Raw genomic sequence first — 7,800 nt, 5'->3', positions numbered from 1 at the left:
ATATATATTAACATTAAAGGGTAGATATAGAATACAATATGCTCTGACATCATACCCATACATAACGGTGTGCCATTTCATCGAAATGTACACTTTCTGTATGTAACCACACTTTCTGTATGTAACCACACACCCACACACAGACTCGGCTATATAACCTGAGATGGAAGTTTCCAGTGGGTGGGTGGTTTGGTTTGAGTGTGGGCTACTGTAACATCTGCACCACAGACAACCAGCCACAAAAGGTCAGCATTTCAAAGGGAAGCCTAATCATTTCAAGAGAATGGGTCAGTTTCTATTCTATTTCATTTTTCTCATTATGCTCGCTGTGTTCCAGCTTAGATAAAAAATGACGCACAACTGTAGAATTAGTAGGTCATAGCCAAAGCAAGGTAAGTAGGCCAAACAACTGTATTTTAAAATCATGTAGCAGGTAATGAAGAACACAGTAGGCCCGAATGTATGCCTTAGTTGGCACAGGTTAAAAAAAATATTATGGACAATTTTGCCACCCTGTGGAAAATTACCGCAACAGCAACAGAGTTTTTGAATTATTTGGAATATCAGCAGTTTTATGTGCATGTGGATCATGCAATTTTCCAGATATTATTTCCAACCTGGTCATTTTAAAGGCTGTAATATTAAGTTCTAGCTTACTATATTTAGGTGGTCTGGAAGGATTTTTGGGTGGGCAACATGGCAAAGCAGTCAAATTGGATGAAATTGTTGGATGAAATTGTTCCCTCTCTTTTTTTTTCATTTTATATCAGTCACTATCTATCTCCTCTTCAAATACATTAGTTTATTAATGTTTCCCACAATTTGAAGTCTCCACAACGAATGACCATGACAGTAATATGGATAAAGCAAAGCGTGTTTGTATTTTTGTGTAATTTTCATGCAATTGAAATGGTATGTGGGGTAGTTAGTAGGACCATAAAAATAAAAATCTATGTGTAAAGTACCAATATTGTACCAAGTCCCATTCACAGAATAAATGCATGTAGTTCCCAGGTGTTTTGGGAACACCAAAATAAACATTTTCAATAAACAACAGATTTTAGCGCCCCTTCAGGTGAAATACAGCATGGCATTTTGCTCCTTAAAACAAAGCATTCACTGATTAGGCTACTTGAATTGAATGGAATGGCTATATTCTACTTCTCATATTACAAAAAGAATAAGAAATTCCTACCTTTTTAATGAAAAGGATGCCAAATATATCGGATTTTGTACCAGAAAATATATTTTAACCATTGACCTAAAATAGGCCTTTACTGGGGATACCCATTCGTGTTCCATTATCCATTCATTGGTGGCTATGAAGATCTGTAAGGTCATCTGAATATCTTCATACATCTAATTATCCAAGGACTACTGGTATTCTGTCCTGGTAGTGGCTTAAGCTGGCACAGCACACATAGGCACCCAGTAAATGTCCTCAGATTGTAGCCATTTGAATGAGGCTGCTGGTCGAATTCATTTCTAGTACATCATCTGGTATATTTGCATCCTTTTCATGTTCAAGGTATTAGCAATTTCTGATTGTATTTGTGATATGATATATATATATATATATATATATATATATATATATATATTATATATATATATAGCCATTCCATTCATTCCATCCAACACAAAATGCTATGCTGTGTTTCACACAAGGGGGCGCTAAAATCTATTGTTTGTTGTAAACGTTTAGTTTGGTCTTCCCAAAACACTTGAAACGACAAGCATTTATTCTGTAAATGGGACTTGAAACAATATTTGTACTTTACACACTACACTAAATATCCAAATACTTAACTATTTTCACATAGATTTGTATGGTCCCTTTAGCTACCCCACATACCATTCCAGTTTGTCATGGCCATTTGTTTTGGAGACTTCACATTTTGGGACAACATCAACAAATGATTCAATCTTTAGAGAAAATACTGATTGATGATAGGTGTGTCTCAATAAAAGAATTTTGAGACCCTCAGTATTACTTTTTTACTTTTTATTTATTTATTTATTTATTTTAGACCCTTTTTTTTGAACTATGGGCTTCTACAAAACCAATAAGGTTGTGGTACACTAGGAATAATACTTTTTAAGATATGAATGTTCAAACATGGCCCCCAAGATAAGGCCTTTTAGATAATGTAAACAATCAGGGGCAAAATTGAAAACAGTATAACTGAGCAAAAATATTTGACATGTTTCAGATATGGAACCTAAACATTGTGGACAGACTTTGAGGAAAACCAGAGTCGGTGCTGCAACCATTTTCCCGGATTTTGACCGATTGACACGGAATGACCCACATATAACCATAACAATAGGCTATGCTTCTCATAGTCCAGGAGCCAAAGGCCAGAGTCTTGGTGTTGTTTTTTTCTTTGAGGTTTCTTGTTGCCTTGGAGTTACTCAATATGAATAGGGAGAGTGCCTAGTTATGTCCCTTGGGCAGTTCCTTGTATTCTGCTCTAAAGTTGACCTAAATAGCAAATTGTCCACATATACAGTAAATGCCAATTTCATTGCCCATTTGGAAGGACAGCATGAAATGTGACTTGCCTTGATATTGTGACCAATTCAAGTGTTAGATCCAACTTTTCTCTCTTTTTTTTTACAATCCCCGCTGGACATGTTTGAAGTTGGAAAAAAATGAAAAGAAAAGTCAACTGAAGGAGCCCAAATGGTCAACTTTCTTCTAGGACAATATTGGGTGTAGAGCCAATTATGTCCATCCTGTAGAAAACTTAAAAGCATTAGATCTGTCTGAACATGTCTGAAAGTTGAACAAAAATTTCAATAACTAGAAGCTTGAATTGTCAGGTGTGTCAAGCAAAGACCTCCCCGAAACGGAGTGGAGTTATTTCCACCAAGTTCATCAATTCTGTATACTGTATATCGGGACACCTTACAGCATGCTATTCTGTTTGTCCCCCATGTTGCTAGTAATGTATGCAAGCAATAGGCATGCATAGCAAAAACTGTATGCAGTTCAGTTTAAAAAGAGGCCAACCTGTCCGACCTGTTGTAGCACTAGTTTATTTGGTTATGGGAAATGATGATGGATAGCTTGCTTTGATACAGTTTATTCCACTGTTGCGAATCTGCTTGTTGTCAGTTCAATCCTTGTTTAAATTGATGGGACAGTAATTACTTTTTTGTAACAAATCCACTTCATAGGAATCCCCAATGTACAGAATTACAGTTTTTCTCAGTGGCTTTGGTACATTTCTCGAATCATCCTAATTTGCATTTGCAATACAGTAAGTGCATTTCTCAAAACCATTCATACATGTAACGAAACACCATGGATTAAAAGCCAGACTCCTGTTCAAAATCCGTAGTTCATCTCTCAAAAGTCAATGTCGGTGAACATGTCAGTGCCATCAGAATAACAAGTCCTTGTCATTGTGTATGGATAAGACAGTCAAATTGCCAGTTTTTGTGTTGTCCAGATGTTGTCCAGATGTACTCTGGAGGGTTGTTCTGACGTAAACTATGGCTAAAGTTTTGATGACAATTATTGCAAAGGCTAAGATACACCTTAGTGTATGTGTCAGTTCGATTGCAAGAGACTGGACAAGATTCACATTCACAGTATCAACAGTAAAAGTATTGTACTGTGTATATATAAACAGTAGGCCTATTTGTTACGCTACAGAGGGGAAAAAACAGCACAGTGTAGCACAAAGGGGGGAAAAGGAGAAATGTGAACATACTGTAGGACAATCTCCTTAGGGAAAACCATACACAAAGAGCTGTAGGAATTAGAGTACAGTCTTTGAACACCTCCTGACGTTTCTGTCTGTTGAGACACAAATTCTCATCCACATCACAACATATTATGACATCTTGTTCAGTCATTCAAAGACGTATGCTGTGAACTAATGCCTAAATGTTGTGGGGATGATTCAGAGACCCATTATCTACTTCCTGAATTTTTGGTCAACGATTACCAGGACACCGTAACACCGGGGCACATGAAACTGGTGGGCATGTAGCTCCAGTAGACTTTTACGAATACATTTTGTTTGGTCCCCAGGGGCCATTCCACCCAGTTTTTCCTAAATAACTACCTGAACCATGGCACCGAGGATAATGAAATGTTTATGGTATGTTGGTCCCAAGAGCCCGCATCAACTTAGCATATAGCATTCCATAGGCACCCCTATGGAAAAAATTAAAATGCAATATTATATTGCTTTAATCGCCTCTATCTTCAGATGAAATGTTATGAACTGCACCAAATTTCATCTGTATGATTAACCGGACATCCTCTGGGAGTATGCCCAGTTTTGTGGAATTTCATCCATGGGGGGCTATAAAATAAATGTAAATATGTACATTTACAATCAAAAATCACTGATGTCACAGTCTGGCTCACAAACTGGGACAAAGATGGGAGACACACTAGAGGTTCGCAATATAACAAATGAATAATTTATTTACAATAATAGAATATAACAAAAATGTTGTAGATCTACTAAGAATAAAGAATAACACAACCAATTCCAACAACTAATGTACTCAGGCAGGCATTAGGGGAGAGAGCGAACAACTGCAGCTCCATAGATTTAAAAGGTTGGCCTACACCGGGCCTACACCGGTGCAGGCCAATCAGCAGCCAGCCCGTTTCCTCTCCAATGGCCTGAAACTCAAAGAGACAGACACCTGAGGTGCGTTCAAATGTGGCAAACAGTGGCGAACGTTCGTGGTGAACATGTTTTCTTTGAACAGTTAAATTTGAACGATTTGGTGTTAACATTCCATTCAAACAGTAATTGTATTATTGCGTTTGTCAAACTCACGTCCAGTTTCACTGTATGTTTGCGGCGCACCACCTCCTGTTCGCGATTGTTAGCAAACGTTCGCCAAAAACTCAAGGCTAACGGAATACTGTTTGCGAACGTTCGCAAACGTTCGCCTATGTTCGCCTAAGTTCGGTGAACTTGAACGCACCTCTGGTGCCAGGGTGGAACTCTGCACCCCACAGCGACATGGGGCCGTGACACCCCCCACCATAAGAGCAGAGTTCCAACCAAGAAGCCAACACTAAGATCTTCATGAGAACTGACCCCAACTCTTAGGGCATGGTTCTCATGGGTTAACCCACCACCAACAATTTGAATGCCACTAGACAACCAAACATTTAAAGCTACAGATTACCACAAATCCGCGATAATACGAACAATCCAAAATTAAACCTGAGTCATTATCACCATCACCACCACCGCAATAACATAAGTGCAGTACTATTTTAAATAGTATTATACTGGTATACATACTTTTCATACCTGTTAGCATGATAAATGATTTATCATGCTAACAGGTATGAAAAGTATGTATACCAGTATAATGTACATGTGGGGGCGTGTAGGCATGTGTGTGTACATGTGTGTGTGTGTGTGTGTGTGTGTGTGTCAAACCGCTCACCAAATCCAGGGAGATTCTACACCAGAGTCTCACAACTGACTCAGACAACCCAGCTACTCTTGGCGCCTAGAGGAGCATGGAGAGTCAACAGAGAGAGTAACAGACAAGGGAGAAGAACCAGGGGATGGTCAGAACAGGGTTCAATCATTGATCGCCCTGGATAAGGCATCGGCCACAATATTATCCTTGCCCCGAATATCTAGGCTATAGGACTGCAAAAATAAGAACCAATGCATCAATCTTCTGTTTGGACTGGAAAAATAGAAGATCCCGGACGAGCCCCCATTTGTCATAGTCTGGCTCATAAACTGGGACAAAGATGGGAGACACACGAGAGGTTCGCAATATAACAAATGAATAGGCCAATCAGCAGCCAGCCCGTTTACTCTCCAACGGCCTGAAACTCAAAGAGACAGAGACACCTGGTGCCAGGGTGGAACTCTGCACCCCACAGCGACATGGGGCCGTGACACTGGTTATAAGCTAAGTAAATGCGGGCTCTTGAGACCAACATACCATAAATATTTCATCATCCTCGGTGTCATGGTTCAGGTAGTTATTTACTTAGCTATTTAGTTATTTAGCGCGGGGTGAGTGGCCCCTGGAGACCAAGTGATTTTTTTTTTTTCGCGAAAGGTTGCTGGTTTGGGATGACACAAACACACACACTCACTCACACACACACAAATGCAGAAATACACACACACACACATGCATGCACACACAGACATCCACACACACAGATACACACTCATGCACACACACATACAAATCCATACACAAAAACACACACACTCACACACGCACGCACACACACACTTAAACACAAAAGCAAACTCACACATGCACACACTCATTTATAAATGTATATACACATGAGCTGCACGAGTAGGAGATACAGTATATGCACATAAATTGCACAAATAGGAGATACAGACAAGTTGACAAGCGTCATTTATTTACATCTAGTTTGCATGGATGTACCCAAGCATTTGCAACTTGTTCACAGAAATGAGAAAATGTTTTTTTTGTATGTACACAGGTGACACAATGACGTGAAGATTAAACGGGCAGTTTTGAGAATTTCAATTCTGACCGGAGAAATGTACCAAAGCAACGGAGAAAGTTTTTCAGATTTTCAAAGTTGGTATGCCATAATGATTGTGTATGTATTTTTGTATTTTCAAATGACCAATTACTTGTATATTAAGTAAGGGATAACGGCCGACGAGGTGACCGGTTCGATGGAAATAATGGCTAGGTGGAGGTCTAGAACTCCGGCGACGTGCGAAGCAACGGTGGAATAAAACTATGTTCTAAATATACAGGTTATGAATACAAACGGGAGATAAGCGGGATAACAGCCTTCGCACGTCGCCGGAGTTCTAGACCTCCACCTAGCCATTATTTCCATCGAACCGGTCACCTCGTCGGCCGTTATCCCTTACACATTTTCACATCAGTATTTTGTATTTTGTTACATTTCATGAGCCAGTATTTGTCTTGTCATAATGAAAAGATTCAGGAAGATGACCCAGTGTAACCTGTAGGTTGCTCACACACGCAGTGGGCTACAGTAATACCAACCTGTCATACACACAATACGTACACTCCCTCTCAAACCAACCTGAAGTATCTTAAGAATTTAAGTGAGTTGTTCTGACATTTAACAGTTTGACATCTGACAGTAACTTTAGTTCTCTAAAGTAACTTTCCCAACACTGATAACCACTTTAACTCTTCTGGGAAGCCTTTCTACAAAGTTTAGGAGTGTGTTCATGAGAATTTTCTTCCAGAAGAGCATTTGTGAGGTTAGATACTGATGTTGGACGAGACATGCCTCTCAGATTCCTGCTCTAATTTGTCCCAAAGGTGTTCTGTTGGGTTGAGGTCAGGACTCTGAATGCCGGTCAAGTTCATGTGCAGACAGACAGACAGACAGACAGACAGACAGACAGACAGAGACAGACAGAGGAGACAGAAATGTTGGAACAGGAAGTGGCCATCCCCGAACTGGGCTTGATCCCTTAGTTCCAGTGAAAGGAACTCTGAATGCTTCAGTATTAACCAAGAGATTTTGGACATTTCCATGCTCCCAACTTTGTGTTAACAGTTTGGGTTGGCCACCTCCTGCTCCAACATGACTAATACATTTCTGTGCAGCATACATTTTTCGCGATAACAAATATCCATTTAAAATGGATCAAATTGGCTTATCACAACCAGCAGTCCTCTTAGACAAAGGCCAACTCCCTCCTCTGAGTCTGGTCAAGCCTCATACTGACCTACATTGCAGTCCCTCTAAACACTCCAAAGGGGAAAGCTCAGTTTTCATTGTCCACACAGCAACAACAACAGCTCCAT

Source organism: Sardina pilchardus, chromosome 17 (assembly GCF_963854185.1).
Source record: "Sardina pilchardus chromosome 17, fSarPil1.1, whole genome shotgun sequence".
NCBI lineage: Eukaryota > Metazoa > Chordata > Actinopteri > Clupeiformes > Clupeidae > Sardina > Sardina pilchardus.
The sequence above is the reverse complement of the archived record's forward strand: the minus strand, read 5'-3'. Positions refer to the sequence as shown.